Source organism: Panthera uncia, assembly GCF_023721935.1.
Source record: "Panthera uncia isolate 11264 chromosome A3 unlocalized genomic scaffold, Puncia_PCG_1.0 HiC_scaffold_12, whole genome shotgun sequence".
Classification (NCBI taxonomy): domain Eukaryota; kingdom Metazoa; phylum Chordata; class Mammalia; order Carnivora; family Felidae; genus Panthera; species Panthera uncia.
Window position 1 is genome coordinate 18928265 of NW_026057579.1, and position 20783 is coordinate 18949047.

At 47.3% G+C, this 20783-nt stretch overlaps 1 protein-coding gene across 3 annotated transcripts in view; it reads right to left on the bottom strand.

Moving 5' to 3' along the window:
* DPYSL5 (dihydropyrimidinase like 5) overlaps positions 1-20251 on the bottom strand; it is a 100715-nt gene extending 80464 nt beyond the window's left edge. For 2 of the 3 annotated variants that reach the window (XM_049652425.1, XM_049652426.1), the window contains exon 1: positions 19854-20251. The gene's annotated coding sequence lies outside the window, so the exon portion shown is untranslated. The remainder of the gene's footprint in view (positions 1-19853) is intronic. The other variant, XM_049652428.1, reaches the window with a different exon arrangement.
* Between the last annotated feature and the right edge of the window lie 532 nt (positions 20252-20783).

Below are 20783 nucleotides of genomic sequence, written 5' to 3' on the forward strand. Positions count from 1 at the left end.
CGGATTCTGTCTCCCACTCTGCCCACCCTCCCCCGCCCCCAGCTTGCATTCTGTCTCTCTCTCTCAAAAACAAATAAACATGAAAAAGAAGAAGAAGAAATAGAAAAATATCCTGAGAGAACATATGCAGTGCATATGACAGCTATGAGGCCTTACAAACCGATAGGAAAAATACAACCAAGAGAAAGATGGGCTCATCCATAAGCGTGACACAGAAGAGCAAATTGAAATAACCAACAACATATGAAAAGATGTCCAATCTCTCTAGCAATCAAGAAGATGCAAATGAAAGTCACAGTGAGGTGTCATTCCACATCCATCAGACTGGCAACAATTCTAGGGTGATACCTGACCTTGACAGGACTTGGGGGAGGGAGTGGGTTGGGGGTAGTTGTGAGGGTGCCGCTGCTGCTGAAAATATGGATGATCGTGCTTTTAGAGAACAGTCTGAGAAGCCCTTTACTAAAATTTGAAAAGCTCTGTGACTTGGCAAGCCCACTCCCAGGTCTCTATCCATAGAAACAGAAGCAAGAGAACATAAGGAGATGGCAGGTAAGGGAGGCCCATTGCAGCAACGTGGGGAGGACAATAAGCCAACAAAAACCTGGAAACAAAATGAATGCCCATCAATGGGGAACAGTACTATCTAAAGGAAAACTGTTTGGGGCGCCTGGGTGGCTCAGTCGGTTAAGCAGCCAACTCTCGATTTAAGACTCACATCATGATCTCACAGTAGGTAAGTTTGAGCCCCATGTCGGGCTCCAAGGTCACAGCTCAGAGCCTGCTCAGGTTTCTCTCTGCCCCTCACTCTCTGGCTCTCTCTCAAAATAAACACATAAACATTTAAAAAAATAAAGGAATAGTGTTCCTCTAGCCACTTCTGATGCTAAGCACCAGGCGTTAGTGTAAACCCCCCAGGCTGAGGGCTCACTCCCAAAAGACTGACCCCACTGCAGACGTCAGCCACCTGGCCCAGGTTGTCGCCTCTACCCCTGACGACCTGACTACAAATCAGGGGTTCCCATGAACCCCTCCTCAAGTTTGATAATTTGCTAGAACGGCTCACAAAGAAACGCTTTATTTACTATTACAAGTCAGGATCATCCACATGGAAGAGACACAGGAAGACCCATGGAACAGGGCAAGACACGCGGAAGAGGGGCCACGTAAGGGCAAGAGACGTGGAGCTGCCGCGCCTTCACCCTCCCCGCACCTCGAGGTGTTCACTGACCTGGAAGCCTCTCCCAACACCTCTCTTCGGGGGTTTTTCTGGTGGTTCCATTACCAAGAGTGATTCGATCATTGGCCATGGGTGATTTACTCAATCTCCAGCCCCTTTCCCTCCCAGGAGGAAGGGTGGGAGGTTGGGGCTGAAAGTGCAACCCTCTAATCACCTGGCTGGTTCCCGTGGCAACCAGCACCCGTCAGGAGAGTCACCTCATTAGCATAACTCAGGTTTGGTGCTAGAGGCTTATTATGAATAACAAAAGACGCTCTCCGCACCCCGGACAATCTGGAAGTTACAAGGGTTGTAGGAGCTCTGTGCCAGAACTGGGGAAGAAGACCAAATACAGATTTATTATTATATCACAATATTGCATTATCCATGCCATAGAATAGCATGCAATTTTTTATTTCTTTTTAATGTTGATTTATTTTTGAGAGACAGACCACGAGAGGGCAGAGAGGGAGGGAGACAGAATCCAAAGCAGGCTCCTGGCTCTGAGCTGTGCCCCATGCGGGGCTCAAACCCACAATCCATGAGATCATGACGCTTAACCGACTGAGCCACCCAGGTGGCCTAGCATGCAATTTTTAAAAAGTTAAGTGTATACTAATTGCTTTCAAGCTTCTCCAGGGGCACCTGGCAGTCTCAGTCGGTAAAGCATGAGACGCTTGATCTCAGGGCTGTAAATTTGAGCCCCACGTTGGGTATAGAGATTAAGAATAAAATCTTAAAAAAAAAAAAATTAAAAAAAGCTTCTTCCAAGATGTAATGATAAGACAGACAAGTTGTAGAGATAATGTATTTTACCAAAATGGAACTCCAATACATGTAATCCATGACATCCACACACAGACACAGACATAATAGGATCCCATTCTGATAAAATGTGCAAAGACAAAAAATATCTTTGTATCTTATTTATACACGATAATGTGTAGAGAGCAAAATATGGGTGAAAACATCTGTTTGTTTACACTGATTACCAGAGGGTGAGGAGGGAGCATTTAGTTGCAGAGGAGTGGAAGAGAGGGGAAAAGTCTTTTCCTTTTTTTTTTTTTAAAGAAAGAAAAACGTTAACAAGTAAAACAGGATGGACATGTGTGTGAGAGTGTGTGTGTGTGTGTGTACGAGTGTGTGTATCATAAAGATGATCACCCAAATGCTAACGGTAGCTGCCTGAGGGTGCTGGGATTTCAGGTGACTTTTACTTTATTTCATTGACATTTAAATATTGTTTAAGTTTTTCACAGTGAAGATGTATTATTCATAAAACCGGGGGAAGGGGAAAGCAACAAAATCACTTTCACTGAAGCAAAACGTACCCATCTGACCTTGAAGGCCAGTCACATCTACGGAGCCCCTGTTTCGTGCCCTGCACTGTACCAGATGTGTTCCATTTCGAATCCTCGAAGCAAAACTGCAAGGAATCGGGATAATGGTGCTCAGGAAGGGGTAGACAGCTTGCTTGGCATCACACAGATTATTAGCAAGTCTGGAAGACAAGATCTGCACCCAGATTTAACTCCTACGCATTCTCTTTCCTGCCTCTGCACTGCACTCTCTCAGTATGGGCTGTACCGGTCACAGGACGTGTACCTTCAGGCTGGCTAACCCATGTGTCCTTCCCCCGCAGGAGTCCCTCACTGTCCTTGACGGCAGTCTTCAAAATGAGCTCCACAAGAATCTCAAGTTTACCTCCCTATTAGCATTTCAGCCCCGTGTGGCCGGAGGGGTGAGGACTCTGCATTACAGATCTCTAATGTTCATTCAGGTCGTTGACTGCTACTTAAGAGTTGAAAAACACAGAGGCACCCAGGGTGACTCAGTCAAGTTAAGCTTCCCACTTCGGCTCAGGTCATGATTTTGCAGTTCATGAGTTCAAGCCCCGCATGGGGCTCTGTGCTGACAGCTCAGAGCCTGGAACCAGCTTCGGATTCTGTATCTCCCTCTCTCTCTGTGCCCCTCCCCCGCTTGTGATCTGTCTCTCTCTGTCTCTCTCTCTCAAAAATAAAAATAAAGACATTAAAAAAAAAAAGTTGAAAAACACAAAAGAAAAGACGTGAGCTGTGTTTTCCAGGCTCTTGATGTTCTCTTCACACACAGGATCTTTCTCATGAGCCGCGTTCGTTACTTTAAATTCTTTTTTTTTCTTTTTTTAAAGTAGGCTCCACGCCCACGGTGGGGCTTGAACTCATGACCCTGGGATCAAGACTCGCATGCTCTACCAGCTGAGCCAGCGAGGCGCCCCTGCCTTAAATTCTTCCACAAGATAATCCGCTGCTTACTCCAAGCTCACCATAAACTTAAACAAGAAAAACATACACCTATTTACACAGCTGAGAACAGAGGATTCTACAATTCGGAGCAAAGACCACATTTTCCGTGCTATTTATTGGCTATTTGGAGCATGAAGGATGCGAACAAAAGGCTGTAAAATAAAAGAGGAACAAAAGAGGGTATTTTAACACAACCCGAGGAGGAGAAAAGGCATTGCGTTTATGCACACGAATTTCTTACTTTAAACACACACACTAAACATAATATATTTTAAAACTTGTCATTGTACTGTCCTTGATTTTCAGTAGGAAAGAAAAATCGCTGCGGGTGGTCTGGGGGCCCAGGGAACTGGTCAGTCTGTGTAAACTCATGCAGATAAAGACAAGGCCTCATTTGACACCCTCTGGGCCCCCTCTTTGTCACAACACTGAGCACACAGACCCGCAGAGGGGGAGAGCCAGGAAGGGACAGAAGCGCGGGGGTGGGGGGTGGGGGTGGGGGGATGTGCTCAGTCGCCCCTAACGACCTTCAGTCTTCCCCCTCCCCCTGCTGTCCGAGCCTCCCGCTCTGACACCAACCAGCACAGCCCCTTACCTCCTTGGCCCCTTGGCCTCCTTGGCCTCCTTGGCCCCATCCTGCAGCTTCTACACCAAACCCTCTGCCCTAATGTCCTCTTCCCCAAATCCTGCCTAACACCTTGTCAGAAAAGGCTTTTGATGTATCCTAAGGGCGAGGACCATTCTCTCAGCCCGAGGGAGACATTAGCTCTCCTCTGCCACTGCTCGGAGGGCACAGAGTCTGCAAGGCCCGGGCGTCCCTCCACCTTTCTCTTCCCGCAGTACTTAGCATGGTGCCTGGCTACAGGCAGATGCACACAGAACGTTAATCACCTTCCCCTTAAAGCATCCACTCAAATAATCCAACTTTTGGATTTTTATCTGCTCTGGATAGAAAGATCTAGATGCTGTCAGAATTATCTAGGCCCGCTTTTTCAGACCCGAGCCCAAAGAGAGTGGCATGAATGAGGCTTGGGGGCTCATTCCTGGAGCGCCACTTCCTGGAGCACTTTGGTGGGGTTAAACGTTTTAACGGTGGGTAATTCCCAAAATTCGTCTTTTTTCTAAATTTTTATTTTTATTAATTTTGGGATTCAGTGTTTTTTTGTTTTTTGTTTTTGTTTGGAGAGAAAGAGAGAGAAAACACGTGCATGCGTGTGTGTTGGGAGAGGGGCAGAGAGAGAGAGGAAAGAGAATCCCAAGCCAACAGCGAGGAGCCCCACGCAGGGCTCGATCTCACCAACTGTGAGATCGTGACCTGAACTGAAATCAAGAGCTGGACACTCAACCTACTGAGCCACGAGGCACCGCACCCCCCCCCCCCAAATTCTTTACAATTTCATGTGAACACACAAAAAATTGGTATTTTGTGAACTAGAGTGTAGACCTTGCATTCATTTTTTTAAGATTAAAAAATGAGAACAGCTGGGGTGGAGCTTGCTTGGGATTTTCCTTCTTTCCCTCACTCTCTGCCCTTCCCCTGCTCACACTCTCTTTCTCTGTAAATAAATAACTTAAAAAAAAAAAAAATGAGAACAGGGGCCCTGAGTGGCTCAGTTGGTTAGGTGTCCGACTTTAGCTCAGGTCACGATCTCGCAGTTCGTGAGTTTGAGCACTAGTTGGGCCCTGTGCTGACAGCTCAGAGCCTGGAGGCTGCTTCCAATTCTGTGTCTCCCTCTCTCTCTGCCCCTCCCTTGCTCGCACTCTCTCTCTCTTTCTCTCTCTCTCTAAAATAAGTAAACATTAAAAAAATGAGAACAGTTATGAAACACCATACATGATTCCATTTACACGAAATGTCTGGAACAGGCAAATCAATAGAAAGTGGATTAGTGGTTGCCAGGAGCTGGGGGTGGGGTGGCGGGAACGGGAAGTGACTGCTAATGGGTAAGGGGTTTCTTTCTGGGGTGATGACAATGTTCTGAGATAAGAGTACGGTGATGGTTACACAATTATGAATACAGTAGAAACCATTGCATTGTATCCTTTCCATGCGTGAACTTTATGGTACGTAAATTATACCTCCATAAAGTTGTCAGCAAGGCCTCAAAGATTTCAGACTTGCATCAGGGTGCTTCTAAGTTTCGAGAAGCAGTAACAGGAAAGAATGGAAACTCCAGGCAGGTCTACAAGTCAAGAAACAGGTCCCCAGGAGGGCATCTGGGGTACAGGTCTGAGGGGAAGTGTCAAGTAATGTCCCCACGGCTCCGGGTCAGCAACTGAAACTGAACCAGTGTAAAGCAAGGAGGGCACCAAAAGCATGGAGCCAGTTTCTGGAGTAGATCTGCGGCCCCTATCGGAGCTGTGCCAAAGGGTGTAAAGAGAGTACTGCTTGCCAGAGCTGAGCACGGAGGGGTGGGATGGGCCAAGGGCAATGCAGGTGGCTGGCTTGGTATGAAAGTAAAAAGACATGGGGCGCCTGGGTGGCTCAGTCAGTTAAGTGGCCGACCTCGGCTCAGGTCATGATCTCGCGGTCTGTGAGTTCGAGCCCCACGTCGGGCTCTGTGCTGACAGCTTGGAGCCTGGAGCCTGCTTCTGTTTCTGTGTCTCCTTCTCTCTCTGCCATTCGTGCTCTGTCTCTCTCTGCCTTTCAAAAATGAATAAATGTTAAAAAAAAAAAGTAAAAAGACGAGAAAAAAAGTAAAAAGAGCGAGAACCTGCCTTAAGCTTCCCCAGGTTGTTGACAGAATTCATTTCCTTACGGTTGTAGGCTTTCAGCTAAGGGCCACTCTCAGCTCCAAGAGGCCACCCAATTTCTTGCCAAGTGGGCTTCCCCAACATAACCACTTACTTCTCAAGGGAGCAAGGAGAGTCTTTACAGCAAGTCTGCTAGCCAGACGAGGTCGTGTATCATATAGTCAGGGGAATGACATTGTCACCTCTGCCATCTTCTATTGATTAAAAACAAGTCACAGGGGTGCCTGGGTGGCTCATTCGGGTAAGCGTCCGACTCTTCATTTCGGCTCAAGTTATGATCTGAGTTCGAGCCCCGTGTAGGGCTCTGAGCCGACCATGCGGAGCCTGCTTGAGATTCTCTCTCCCCATCCCCCTCTGCCCCTCCCCAGCTTGCACGTGCACACTCTCTCTCAAAAATAAACATTAAAGAAAAAAACAAAAAAACAAAAAAAAAGTCCCAGGAAAGCATTACACAGAGGTGTGAACGTCAGGAGCTGGGGATCATGGCACGGGACACACCAAGAGACCCTCTTCACAATCCTTGCAGAGAAAACATGCCCACAAGTAACCAAACCATAAAGCAGAATGGAACTAATTCTACAGGATGATCTGGAGGCTTCTTAACCTGTTGTCATTTGAGACCAAAGAGGGCAAAAATCACCAGATGCTTTCTCTGCACTGATATAGCTCGTTGGAAGTTAAATTGCCCTGGAGGTTCCTCCTCTGTGAAATGATGAGATGTTGTCTAAGGTTCTTCCGATGTCCTACGATGACACCTGGCCCACAGTAGGTGTTCAATAGCACCTCTTCCGTAAAGGAAGGGATAAAGGAATGAGCACCTGTACATATTAGAATGCAGACATTTTTTAAGATTAAAAAATGATCGTGATGTCCGGGTAGTGTTTCTCATCTTCTATCCTAAGATTTACACCAAATTTTCCTGAATAAAAATGATCGGAAGGGAAAATACTAGATGCTATTTGTTAATTGTCGTAATGGCTCATCCTTAGTCTACCTGGTCCCAGCACCTTCCTTTTTTGAAGGAGTTACACATTCTGTCTCTTCAGCGGCTCGAAAGCCCTACTCTGCATGCTTGTGTCTTATTTTTAGGGGTCCTCCATGTGGGAGACCATCTGAGAACAGAAGCCATGAGCATGGGGCCAAGAACTCAACTCTTCTCAAGTTTTCTGGAATCCCTTCCAAGGTGAGCCAGAGCCAGGAAAAGCTGCCAAATTATTGTTATTACTGTTTGAACAGGTAAAATATACACATGATAAACATTTAAGACCATATAAATAGTCCCCTCCTCTGAAGATAAGCACCATCACAGGTTTTGCCGTGTTTCTTTGCATGGACAACCTATGCATATTTAAGCATATACTTATCTATTTTGTATTGCACAAAATAGCAGCATGCATGAAATATCACTCTGCCTGCTTTCTTTCTGTTGTGATATAAATTGGCCCCTTGTTCTATATTAGAACATAGGGGCGCCTGGGTGGTTCAGTCGGTTAAGTGTCCGACTTGAACTCAGGTCATGATCTCACAGCTCACGGGTTCAAGCGCCGCATGGGACTCTGTGCTGACAGCTCAGAGCCTGGAGCCTGCTTTGGATTCTGTGTCTCCCTCCCTCTCTGCTCCCTCTCTCTGTCCCTCTCTCAAAATAAAAATAAAAACATTTAAAAAAACAAGTGTCTGCCTCGTCTTTTTAATGGTTGCATAATAATTCTTTGTAAGGATGTATCAGAATGTATTTAACTAGCTCTCCAATGATGGGAATTTAGGTTGGGTCTGATTTTTGGCTAGTATAAATCATGCCGCAATAATAGCCCTTGGTATTTTTCATCGTGCACTTGTTTGCATACCTTTAGGGTACACTCCTAGAGGTGGTACTGCTGGGGGAAAGGGTATGTGCGGTTTTAATGTCGACAGATAGTGCAGTCTGCAGGTTTCAGCTGGTAAGGCATCGTGACACGACACTCCCAGCAGTGACACAGCATGGCTGTCACAGAACATCAAAGCTGTCAGATAGCATCTAGTCTCCACTTCCTCACGGTACAGAGGCAACGAAACCGTTTTGACCGAATTTCTCATGTGCTCTCTATTATCTCTGCACCAATGACCATATAGTCCAGCCTATTCATTTGACAATCATGCGCCTTGGAGCATACTTTTATATACCGTTACATATCCACCAAACTCAGCCCCTAGAGAATACCATTAGCTCCGCTTACTGAGTATCTCCCACACACCCGCCAGGCTCCGTGCGTGAATGCCATTAGTCCTCCCTACAAACCTGTGAGGAAGATATTAACATTCCTCCAGATCACAAAACCAAGGCTTGGGGAGATGGACTTTGCCTGAGATCTCTGACACCTAGGAAGCAGCAGAGTCTGGATTCAAACCCACCTCTCTCCCATGAGCAAGCTCGTTCCTGGAAATTGCTTGGCCCCCTGCAGACACTGAGGAAATACGTGAGTGGAGGCTCATGGCCATCTCAAATGACAGCTCAATGCAAGCCAAGTCCAGCCATTGGATGGTTAGTAAACCCTCGCTCACTTGCCACGCTGCTCCAACCCTCATTTCCAGTTCCTGGCTATTTGCATTCCACCCGGGTATTTAGAATTTAACTAAATACTGAGTGTTCCGCATAACTGTGTGATCCCTACACAACTCGGAGACCACAGAATGTCTTTCACAGTGGCCAACTTTGGGTGCTATTTGCTATTAAGAAACGGCAGACTTTTATAGAACTTATTGATGAAAGTTGGCTTTACTTACAGTCCTTTGCCTTCCAAGTTATTATGGCAGTCCTGTTTTTAATTTATCTTTTATTTTTATTTTATTGTATTAAAAATTTTTTTAATGTTTTTTTATTTTTGAAGGAGAGAGAGACAGAGCATGAGCAGGGGAAGAGCAGACAGAGAGGGAGACACAGAATCCGAAGCAGGCTCCAGGCTCTGAGTTGTCAGCACAAAGCCCGACACGGGGCTTGAACTCACAAACCGTGAGATCACGACCTGAGCCGAAGTCAGATGCTTAACTGACTGAGCCACCCAGGCGCCCCTATTTTTAATTTTTTTAATTAAAAAAAAATTATATATATAGAGAGAGTGCAAGAGTATGAGAGAGGAGTGGAGGCGGAGGAAGAGAGAGAGAGAGAGAGAGAGAGAGAGAGAGAGAGAGAGAGAGACTCTCAACCAGGCTCCACACTCAGCATGGAGCTTGACATGGAGCTCCATCCCATGACCCTGGGATCATGACCCGAGCCCAAATCAAGAGTAGGACATTCAACTGACTGAGACGCACAGGCATCCATCCCACTGCAGCCCTGTTTTTAATGACTATTTCAGACAATTTTATTCCTACATTTACACAAATTCTTTGATGATCAACTTGCTGACGAAGACAGATGAGAAAGCAATCAGGGAACTTTGTGAAGTTGGTCCTTAAGTCAAGGAATTAACATACATTCATGCATGTGTCTTTATGTGCAAACTATATCAGGTATTATGATTAAAACTGCATCCCCCACACCAAAAATTCCTTTTAAGGGAATTCCAATTCTCAAAAACATTATCAGCTCGGTGATAAAATCATGTATGTGATGTTCACTCATAAAGATGTGAACAATATTTAAGATAATAGAAAAAATTGGACATAATCTAAATGTTCACCAATAAGTAAATGTTTAAAATATTTTTAATGTTTGTTTATTTTTGAGAGTGACAGGGAGACAGAATCTGAAGCAGGCTCCAGGCTCTGAGCTGTCAGCACAGAGCCCGATGTGGGGCTCAAACTCACAGACCACGAGATCATGACCTGAGCTGAAGTTAGACCCTTAACCGACTGAGCCACACAGGCACCCCAATAAGTAAATGTTTAAATACAACAGTGTTTCTTCCAATGGAATGGCAGATAGCCATTTAAAAGTTCACATTTCTAAATTAGGTAGAGACATAAAAAAGCTTTTTTTTTTTTTACATTTTTAAAATGTTTATTTATTTTTGATATCAAGAGACAGAGCATGAGCAGGGAGGAGCAGAGAGAGAGGGAGACACAGAATCTGAAGCAGGCTCCAGGCTCTGAGCTGTCGGCACAGAGCCCGAGGCGGGGCTCAAACCCATGAACCATGAGATCATGACCTGCGCCAAAGTCGGACGTTCAACTGACAGAGCCACCCAGGCGCCCCAAAGAGCTTTTTTTTTTTTAATGTTAAACAACAGAATACCAATAGTATCCATGTTGTGGTCATAATTCTGTAAAAATTCACCCGTTGGGATGAGCACTGGGTGTTGTATGGAAACCAATTTGACAATAAATTATATTTAATAATAAAAAAAATTATGTGAGCATATGGACAAAGCTTTGATGAAACAAGCAGTCATTACGTTAGCTGTATTAGCAAAATGGTCTATGGGTGGTTTATAATTGATTAGGTATCAGAATATTATATTATACATTTTATTTATTTATTTATTTTTATTATTTCATTAAAAAATTTTTTTTAATGTTTATTTTATTTTCGAGAGAGAGAGAGAGTGAGCACAGGCAGGGGAGGGGCAGAGAGAGAAGGGTACAGAGGATCCGAAGTGGGCTCTATGCTGACAGCAAAGGAGCCTGATGCGAGGTTCAAACTCACAAACCGTGAGATCATGACCTGATCTGAAGTTGAGGGCTTAACCGACTGAGCCACCCAGGCACCCCTATACATTTTAAAGTACAAATTATCTCAAAATAAATAAACACTTAAAAAAATAAAGTACAAATTAAATCTTACAGTATTGCCTAAGCGCTTAAGGGACTCAGAGTCTAAGCAGTAAACCTAGGTGCTTAGGCAAGGATAAATCTTGTCTCCCTCGCTTGCTTGTACGAGGATGGATACAGACGTGGCAAGCCACGTGACAGGAAAAAAGTCTTTCTCTCTGTGAATGGGTCTCCTAAAGAAAAACCTGAGGGGTTAGGAATTCGTGACGACCTTGTCATGCTCCCTTGGTAGTATAGGCTTCATTACCACCATCCTGTAATCACACCTAAACTGCCGCCCTTGATCTATACTGGCCATGTTATCACTGCCACCTCTCCTAGACCAAGGGTGAAGATCAGCCATGGCGATGAAATGGGTTTGCCTTATATCCGCAATCTGAAGGCTGTTGCTCTATCTCTGTGCCTCATCTTTATTGGGTTTCAGTAGTTGCAGAGGCTTTGTCCCATTATAATCCAGTTGTAAGAATCATGTCCGTTTTAAGTCTTTTTTAGAAACCCACAAAAAAAAGGGGGTCGGGGGAATCTATGCTAGAATTCTAATTCCCAAGTAAGAAATCCGAACTCTGTGATTCCAAGCTGCCCCCTTTTGAGGAATTTTTTAAGCCAGAGAAATGACACAACTCAAAATCGCTATTTGATGTAAGAAACGCAAAATAGTTAACAGAAGAAAAAAATCACTTGTTAATCTTGTTCAAGGCTGATAGGACATCTCTGGAATGATTTGGGGACCCATGTTGCAATTATAATCTGTTCTCATCTTTTCCTTAAGAAACAGGAGTAAGGAAATCGCTGTAGCAAGACTAAGGCTGAAACACAACCCTTAGTTTAAAAATGTTCATTTCAGGGGCACCTGGAGGCTCAGTTGGTTGAGTGTCTGACTCTTGATTCTTGTTTTCAGCTGAGGTCATGATCCCAGGGTCGTGGGATCAAGCCTGAGCATGGAGACTGCTTAAGATTTTCTCTCTCTCTTCCTGCCTCTGCCCCTCTCCCTTGCTTGTGCTTTCTCTCTCTCTCAAATTAAAAAAAAAAAAGAAAAAAAAAAGAAGTTCATTTCAGCTACTGTGGAATCAGGCACAGCTTGAAGTTCTATTTTTTCCTGAAGAATGAGAGTTGGAAACCAACCTCTGATCAAGCCACGACATTATACCAGCCTCTAGGATTTCTAAAAATGGTTTAATCACAGCAGTACATCCCTCAGAATGTCTTTTTAAAAACTCTTCTTAACAATGTTTTTAATCACCATTAATCTTACTATTTGGCACAGTCTACTAAAAAATAACATATGCAAACCCTCGACCCAGCAGTTCTACTCCTAAGGTTATACCCAACAGAAACACACATATGTTCACGAACAAAACGCGTACTAGAATATTCACAGCAGCACTATTCATGATAGTCTCAAACTGGAAACTACCCAAATACCCATTAACAACACAATGGATACTACGGTACATTTACACAATGGGACAATATATAGCAATGAAAATGAGCAAATGAAATGCAACAAACATAACATTGAGCAAAAGAAGCCACCCATGAAAAAGTTTCCACTGTAAGGATTCCATTTGTAAAATAGTTCAAAAACAGGCAAAGCTGATCTGTGCTGTAAGGAGTCAGGTGGGTGGTTATTAACCCTGGAGGAAGGACAGTGACTGGGAGGCGACTTAAGAGGGAGACTTTGGGGGGATGACTGGCTGGCTTAGTTGGTGGAGCACATGACGCTTGATCTCAGGGTTGTAGATTTAAGCCCCACACTGGGCGTAGAGATTAATTAAAAAGGGAGGGGGAGGCGAAGGGCTTTGGGGTACTGGTAATCTATTTCTTGGCCTGGTATGTTCAGTTTGCAAAAATTCATTATGCTATATGCTTACGATTCATATATTTTCTAGGTATCTGTTATAATTCACCAAAGAGTTTAAAAAACAAGAGTATTTTCAAAATACACCCTCATCCCACCCTCCCAAAGTCACCATCTTAAGCCTATGTATTGCCCACACCCTTGGCAATAGGGCGGACTTAGAATAATCCAAGTTGAGTTTCACATGTATTGCAAACACGGCTAAAAAAACCATTGCATGAAAAAAATTTGGAGGCTATGTTTGAATTTTATAACAGAATGAACCTATCAATCCACAAAGACAAATCTGGATGAAGTGGTAAAAATGAGAAAGGAGGGGACCTCTCCATCAATAGTGGATCATGCCCCGCAGAGGGACAAAGGGAAGGGCAGGACCAGACAAAAGCAGGGAGAATAAAGACCCAAAGCCTGAGAAATTAGAGTGAGCCCATGGCGGATTTGAAATCAACAAAGGGGCTGCCTGTCAATGGACACTGAAGTGACACAAAGATGGTGTGACTGAGTACTGGGCACTGCTGGTGTGTGGGAGACACATTCACAGGGAGTTGAGGCAGCGACAGACCCCGAAAAACTTTGCTGCCAATGAAAACGGACAGATGTTGGGGGTGGGGAATGACACAACACTCAGTTCAGAACGAAGATACTCTTCTTTTCTCAGGAGAATCTCCTCATTCATAAAACCTCAGCTTCACTTGAGCCCAAGGATTTTCAATTTAAATGGGGAGCCAGAGGTCTCAATGGCTGGAAAATCCTGTAACACATCATCTAGATCATTCACTCGGCCATTCTTTCAACGTTACTGAATGCTCACTCTGAGCAGTATTTCGTGCTGGAAGCTACGTGGATGAAAAAGAGGTCCAGATATTATTTTAAACAAGAGGAGGGAGAACCATTTTGTCACGGAACAGCTCATTGCTAAATTCTTTCGTTGACTGTAAACCTTACACCCACCAGGTAAGGTTCTTGGTTGGAGTGGTGTTTCAAAAGCCTGGACTCTGTGGGCGCGCCTGCGTGGCTCAGTCGGTTAAGCGTCCTACTCTTGATTTCATCTCGGTTCATGATCTCACGATTTGTGAGATGGAGCCCAGCCCCGGGCTCTGCGTTGACTGTGCGGAACCTGCTTGGGATTCTTCCTCTCCCTCTCTCTCTCTCTCTCTCTCTCTGCCCCTACCCTGCTCACACACTCTTTCTCTCTCTAAGTAAGTAAGTAAGTAAGTAAATAAATAAATAAATAAATAAATAAATATTAAAAAAAAAAAAAAAGCATGGACTCTGTCATGGTTGGTTTCTTATGTCAACTTGGCTAAGCTATAGTACAGTATAGTATAGTATGGTGTAGTATAGTATAGTTATTCAGTCAAACACCATCTATATATTGTTGCTGTCGAGATATTTTGTAGATGTGGTTAACATCTACAATCAGTTGACTTTAAGGAAAGGAGGTTTTCTTCAGTAATATGGGTGGGCCTCATACAATCAGTTGAGAGGCCTTAAGAGAAAAACCGAGGTTCCCTTGGAGGAAGAAGAAATTCTGTCTTCAGACCTCAACATCAGTTCCTGGCTGAGAGTTTCCACCCTGCTGGCCTGCCCTAGGCATGTCAGACTTGCCAGACCCCACAATCATGTAAGATAACCATTACTGGTTCTGTTTCTCTGGAGAACCGCAAGTTATACAGACTCTAAGCAGACCCCTGGGGTTTGAAGGTTGGCTCTGCGACTCCTCTAGCTGGGTGATTTCTGTACTGTAAGCTGGGGATAATAATAGTACTTAATTCATAGGCACTAGAACAACCCCAGCACAGAGTAAGTGCTTGGAAAGTGTTTGTTAAATAAGTAATTCTGTGATGCTGAGTTTATTTCTTAGCTGGAAAACTGCAGATATTTTTATTCCCAACAATTACCATCAACCAAACATGAACACTCTTTCCTACACCAAAACCAGAACAGCCTTGGAACAACAGCCCCTCACCAGTACCTGATCTTCTAGATGATGAAGGGGCAGGTGAAATGCCAGGCCAACACCACACATTGTGATGATTTGGCAAAGCTGGAATCAGAGCACTTCTGGAACATTCTTAACTACAAGTTCTCAGCTGCTGACAACAGCTGTGCTTAAAGAAGCTCAGACTCAGCACAGAGCTATTCCTACTATTTGCAAGGGTGGGGGTTCATGAAGTGGTCCTAATCATTCTTTCTGTTCCCACTGGTGATACCCCACTGCAGCCTGCCCCAGCCCCTTGCAATGAAAGATTAGATGGGGGGAAACGTGGGGTGCCTGGGTGGCTCAGTCAGTTAAGCATCCGACTTCGGCTTAAGTCACAATCTCAGGGTTCTTGGGTTCGAGCCCCACGTAGGGTTCTGTGCCGACAGCACAGAGCCTGGAGCCTGCTTCAGATTCTATATCTCCCTCTTTCTCTCTTCCTCCCCTGCTTGTGCGCTCTCTCTCTCTGTCTCTCAAAACTAAATAAATGTTAAAAAATAAGTAAATAAAAATTTAAAAAATAAAATAAAAAATAAAAAAAAATTAAGGCAAAGTGATCCTAAAATTATTTCTCATTTATTTGCTAGAAGTGCAATAAAATCAAACACCTGACTTGTTATTCTCATTTGATTTCACATTATGCCAACTTCTTCCTACAGGTTTTCATGCCGACAAAGATTTTCAGTATTATTGTTCTCCTATAGGTTCCTGTGTACTAAGTCTTACAAGGTGTTTCTGAAATTATTTTCTTATAGCTCGGAAAACAAAAATGAACAGGATCAGATTCTATCAGAATTTGGTTAATTTTTACACCAGCAAGATAGACAGGTTTTTAGATTTTTTTTAAGTAATTTCTACACCCAAAGTGGAGCTTGAACTCACCACCCCAAGATCAAGAGTCGCATGCTCTACTGACTGAGCCGGCCAGGCACCCTGGGTCTTAGATACCAAGCGTCCAGCTCTTGGTTTTGGCTCAGGTCGTGATCTCACAGTTTGTGAGTTCGAGCCCCAAGTTGGGCTCTGCGCTGACAGCGGGGAGCCTGCTTGGGATTCTTTCTCTTCCTCTCTCTCTCTGCCCCTCTCCAGTTCATGCTCTCTCAAAATAAATAAATAAACTTAAAAAAATAAGAATACCGACTTCTCTGGCTCTGTATAATTATCTAAATCCTCATTTACTCCAGAGATGTGGCCAGTTGTGATGGCCCTTGGCCTACAGTTCCCTGGAGCTTTCTTTATGTAGGATCATGCTGAATCCTGGGTCAGAGGAGCAGTTATTATTATTTTTTTAATGTTTATTTATTTTGAGAGAGAGAAAGAGAGAGACTAGTGCGAGTGGGGGAGGGGCAGAGAGAGAGGGAGACACAGAATCCAAAGCAGGCTCCAGGCTCCGAGCTGTCAGCACAGAGACCGATGCGGGGCTCAAACCCATTAACCACAAGATCGTGACCTGAGCTGGAGTTGGACACTTAACTGACTGAGCTACCCAGGCGCCCCCGAGGAGTGGTTATTAAGGAGGGAAAACTCCCAGGTATCCATGGTAGAAGGACAGAGAGGTGTGGAGGTACCACAGAGGAAGTCGACACCAAGTCCCCAAACCTAACTTCTGCCAATTGTGTATGCTCGCCTTGCTGCGTAACCATTCCCATAGGAGGAAACGCACAGTGCATAAAGCATATTGAAAGTATCCTGGCTTACCACTCCATCTTGGAGGGGCTATGCTGGAAACAGGTTCATGTCCTATGAACATCTTGTATATACCTAGCCAAGGTCCCCGAGGTCAGGGAGATGGAAGTTAACAATGGCACCCCTGAATTCTGGGGTCGCCTGATTCTTCCCTCTGGGCCCTGTCTCCCAGACATTTTGACAGGAGGTAGGAGAAGGATGCTGCTTTCTCTCCATCTTCCCTATACAAATGGGCTGGTCATACGGATGCTGGCCTTCCTCATCTGTGGACTCTCCAGGAGGAAACTATTGGGATGGATGTTCACACAGGGCTCAACAGGATTACACCTTTAAATAAACCCGTAAAATTCTTTCAAAAAGAATAAACCAACAAAACATTCCCTTCTGAAACTTTCCCCCTTGGGTACGACATGAAGACACATTTCCCCCTGGAGCTCTTTCATAAGAAGAAAACCTCTGTGTCAGATTGTAGGTTTTCCAATATTAAGATTCCTGGTTTTCATCTACTCTAGAGATAGACAGGTCTATTAACTTAGTTTAAATCATTCAGTGAACAGCATTCCGATTAATCCTTTCAGACCAGTTTTGTAAATTCTGAGAGGCACCTCTTAAAAACACCATCCTTGAAAACCAGCAAGATACAGCCGACTGCTGCTTTCCTGTGTCCACTCGGTATTGCCCAAATAGGAGGCTTTCGGGTTGGCAACTATCGAATATTCTGGGCAAGAGCCAACAGTGATATCACAGCCTTATGCACCAACCTTATGCATCAACCTGGTTAAGAAAGAAAATCCTGGGGTTTCAAGGCTAGAGAGCCAAAGGCTCATCAGTTAACTTAAGGGCAAATACAAGTCACAATGATTGAGTCCTATGATGCTCTGTCTTTTATCCAAGCTTCCTTCACTCTAAATAAAATAAAATATGAATAAAAGAAAATAATCCTTCTGCCTTGCCCTCCCTACACATCTTTTTTGCTAAATGAATGACAATTTAAAAGTAGAAGCCTGATGCCAAAGAGTCACCTCTAATATAAGCTAAACAATGATTAAAGAAAACCTATAAAATGAAATTTTAGGATTGGGTAATCCTTTCACATGTCAAGATGCTGCAGTCTGGCATGAAAGACGCTTACACAGCCAGCAAGACTATGAGCGCATGGAAAGGTCTGCTGAGCCCTGGTTTGTGCTTCCATTTCTGTTCATCCGCTTTCCCATGGGCAAGCAGCCACCTCCTATCACAGAGCCGTCCCTGTCTTAGGTCAGCAGACAATACAGGCAAAATCTGCAAAGGATGGACACACTGGCTTGGGTGTGGTCACTGGCAATGGGAAGCTTTGGTGCCCAGGCTGCAGGCTGTAAAAGCCAAGAGCCGCACCCTTGGCGGGTAATCTCCAAAAGCCACTTGTCCGGTTTTTGGTTTGTTTGTTGTTTTTGTTTTTAACCACAATCCGCAACAATCCTGACTGCTCCTTCCATGAACACACAGCAGACCTTAGACGTGAGCCCGCAGACAAAGCCGACTGCTCAAGGGGGCTCGCTGTGCACGGAGGCAACCTCCAGGTCGCCGCCGGGCCGCCACGCCACGTCTGGGCTCCTGGTCAATAGCAAGGGGCAGGCGGCGGCGCGGAGGCACCTAAAGCCGGTGGCGGCGGCTTTCAGCCCGCCTCACAGTCTGGGGGACGCGCGACTCACACCAGGGAATTAACAGCGGGGCTTGGTCCCCAACACAAACCCCAAAAGACGAGCGCACGCCCTGAGATTTCTACCAGAGCATTTTCTGCACCAGAAAACTGAACACTTGCAATTCTGGGGATGGGGGGGGGGGCCTGGTACGGAGTCGCGTGGATACCAGTGCCGGCTATTGTTCTCCGGGTCTCTCCGGCGGGAGACTTCCCCCATCCCGCCTCCCTGCCAGCATCTGCCACTGGACCAAGCCTTTCAGCTCCGCGAAGAAAAGGGTGTGCCTGCGGCGCTGCGGATTATCGCAAAACCTTAAGCTAGTCCCTACGGGCTGTGTCAGGCCGGGAGACAAAGCTCCTAGTGGGGACAGCTCAGCCCAGTCTCGGATCCGCCATCCTAGGTCGGTTGCCATTCCAACGGCCACGCCCAGCTGGCCACCTGGATCTGGCCGCCAGGATCTCCAGGCTCCACGCCTGGAGCCGAGGGTCTTCAGGCCCGAGACCCGCCTCCCAGCCGCCCACCCCCTCCCTTCCCCGGAGACCTTCCTCCACTGGGAGACCTCCCTCCCCAGAGAGACCCTCCCCCGGCCGGCGCGGGTCTCCTCCTCCCCGGCGTCTACCCTCTTCAACCCCGGCGGTCTCCACCCTGCAGCGTCTGCCCTCCCATCCTCATTCTTCCTCAGTCCCAGACTCGCCCCGCCTCGCGCCACCTGCACCGCACTCTTCCCTCCCGCCTCAGACCCGCCCCCCGCCCCCTCTCTCTTTCCTCCTCCAACCCTGGTCTCTACTTCCCCCTCCACCCAGACCCAGTCACCTGTCCCCACCCAGCTTCCCCATCTCCCCGTCTTTGCCCAGACGGAGGCCCCGCGTCTGCCTCTCCCCATTCCAGCTTCTCTCAGGCTCGGGCTCTTGCCCCTCCCCAGGCCTGGGGCGTCGGTGTCTGTCGCCCACCAAGATCGATGCTGCGGGGAGAGATCCCGCAATGGGCTCCAGCGAAGGGACCCAGCTCGGCGCCCGCTCTGGGGCGGGCAGCCACAGGCGGCCTTTGTAGTTCAGGCAGGTGCCTCGGAGGCGGCAGGCGAACCGTCCTTAGGCGACCGCTGCGTTAGCCAGTCGAGTGGAACAAGCCGTCGGGTCTGGTACAGGCTGGGCAAATCCCAACCCGGAGGCGAGATGGACGCAGGGTGTGTGTGCCGGTGGTGGTGGGGGGCCAGAGATAGCGTCGATCTAGGGACTCGCGCAGGACGGGGCGGTAGCCAGAGAAGCCCCCGCCCAGCCTCCAGTCATTCACTGCACCTCGACGAGAGAGGCTGGGCACCTACTATGTGCTAAGAGTGAAATCCCTTCAACCGAGCCGTATCCTCACCTCAATTCTTTGCAATCCCACAAGCACACATGAAACGCCTACTATGAGCCAGGCACTGCACGGCGCTCCGTGGGCGTACAAAGAGGACCCCATTCCGGCCTCAGTGTAGCCCCGATGGCCGTCCCAATCCCAAACCACACCTCCCGCCGCGTCCCCTGCAGCGGGGCCCCTGGGCGCACCCCGAACCCTGCCCTTTTGTGCGCCTCCCAGAAAAACAGAGGCCATGAGATGGATGTCCCAGCCCAGGGAGAATAAGCCCACCGCCCGCCCCGCCATCACGCACTCCTCAGGGATGCTGCGGCTGCGAGGGTCCGTCGGTCGGTCCGTCTCTCCTCGGTCTTGACGCGGCGCAGGAGCTGCGGGTGCTCGGGGCGGCGGCGGCAGCACGCGCGCTCGCTCGATCGCCGCCTTGGCGCGCGGGGCGCTGGAGTCGGAAGCCGCGGGCTGGGGAGGGGACGTGGGTGGGGGCTGGAGGCGGTCTGGGCCAATCACCGACCCGACGTCTCCTCCCCAGTGCTCCCCCACCTCGCGCTAGCAGGTTAGGGGGAGGCGGGGACAGGCGGCGCCCCGCATCTTCGCCGCCGCGCGCGGCCGCAGCCTTGGGACTACAACTCCCGACAGGCCCTGCTGCAGGGCCGGGGTCCGAGAGGGGAAGGAGAGTGAGGCCGAAGAACCCGCCGACCCCCCGCGCGCCCTTCTCCGCGTTCCTTTGGGTTTCCATGGTGACTCACTACACTTCACAAAGCCCCAGCGCTCACACGCGCTGATGCACGAGTCCCCTGGGAGGGCTACGGGGCGGGTCCCTAGGATACACCGCCTTCCCTCCCCTCCCCCTCCCTGCAGGATCCCACCCGAGGGGTTGAAACAATGCCCCGGCCGCTGCCGGGCCAGCCCTTTGCCGCCTAGTTCCCTCCAAGACCCAGTGTGAGGCCTCTAAAGTGGGCGCTCGGCGGGACTGCACGATGGAGAGGACCGGGTGGTCGTTATAGCGAAATGTTCTGACGTACGGTACACAGTGGACGGACCCTCGGGGCCAACTAAGTTCGCGTCTGTCCGCTCTGGGGGCTCGAACCTGGAGTTCATTCTCTCAGCTGCGCTGAGCTAGGGCTTCTCCATCCGGAGCTCTCAGGTCCAGCTGCCTGTCCTATTTCTGGACACCTCCTTTCAGGACACGGTGAAGCCTTTGGAGATGTTTTATAACTCAATTCACATT